The sequence below is a fragment of the Budorcas taxicolor genome, chromosome 5 (assembly GCF_023091745.1).
Source record: "Budorcas taxicolor isolate Tak-1 chromosome 5, Takin1.1, whole genome shotgun sequence".
Classification (NCBI taxonomy): Eukaryota; Metazoa; Chordata; class Mammalia; order Artiodactyla; family Bovidae; genus Budorcas; species Budorcas taxicolor.
This window is the reverse complement of record NC_068914.1, coordinates 151,307,909-151,309,035: the sequence shown is the minus strand read 5'-3', so window position 1 is coordinate 151,309,035 and position 1,127 is coordinate 151,307,909. Positions and strand designations below refer to the sequence as shown.

The window sequence follows — 1,127 nt, the reverse complement described above, 5'->3', positions numbered from 1 at the left end:
ATCAGTAAACACCCTGAGAGCAGTTGAGTCACAGCAGCGTGAGTTCCCTCGTGGTCCCACCGCCACCTTCGCGCCCCTCCTCAGGGTCCTCGCTCGTCACCGCGTCCCCCTCCGCCCAGCGTCGCCGCCCTCGGGTTCCCCCGGTCTCGGTCCTGCTACACCGTCGCCCCCTTCTGTACGATCAGGACTGCTGCCGGGGGACGGCGCGGTCCTGCCAAACGAAGCGTCCTAAAGTATTTGATTTTCTCAGACTCTTTACTCAGGAAAAGCCTACCCCCTGTGACTCACGGTCCTCCTCACCTGACTGCCGATCCGCTCGTCCTGTAAGCTCCCCAGCGATGTGAGGAGGTGGAAGGAAAGCAAAGTGGACTTCGTGCTATCTACCTGGTTTCCCCTCGCCCATCCTCTACTTGTGTGACCTTGGAAAGATCCCAGTACTTCTGGGTCCTGCTTTTCTTAAATGTAAAGTGGGGTGTGGACGAGATATCTCAGGTTTATCGTCAAACCCTGAAATGTGTAGGTTTGAAGAGTGGAAGGTGCTAAGTTAAGCATTGTTCTGCCTACACAGGAATACTGTCCACATCACAGGCTTAGAAAATTTTTTGGTTTCTCTTTTTGTCATTCCACTGTTCTTGTTTTTTATTTCCTACTCTGCCCTACATATCTTTTTTTTTTTTCTTTAATCTACATTTAAGTTTTTTTTTTTTTCTTTTGGCCACCTCACACAGCATTCGGAATCTTAGTTCCCTGACCAGCGATGGAACCCATTCCCCCTGCACTGGAAACATGGAGTCTTAACCACCAGACCACCAGGAAAGTCCCAGGGTTTTTTTTTTTTTTAATTAAAGCTGGCTGAGTACATTCTTTAATTGCCTCCTCTTCCTAAAACCCTGTTAAAATGCTCATAAAGAAATGAAAAATGATACAAACCAGTACAGAACAGAAAATGGGAAGGGAGCCACCAAATTTTTGTTGTTGTTGTTAATTTTACACCGAGAAAGTGAGTGTGGTCTGACTGAACAAAATGGAAGAAACCATAGTTTGGAATAGGTGTAGGGAATGAGTACTGCAGTTGAGGAAGGAGGCCTAGCAGCCAGAAGTGATTTAAAGAAACTGAAATTTGGAGT

At 47.1% G+C, this 1,127-nt stretch overlaps 1 long non-coding RNA gene across 1 annotated transcript; it reads left to right on the top strand.

The window, feature by feature from the left end:
- Positions 1-256: 256 nt before the first annotated feature.
- On the top strand, positions 257-864 carry LOC128049036 (uncharacterized). Its single transcript, XR_008199423.1, has 2 exons — positions 257-462; positions 729-864. It is a non-coding gene; the product is annotated as an uncharacterized LOC128049036 (long non-coding RNA).
- The last annotated feature ends 263 nt before the right edge of the window (positions 865-1,127 follow it).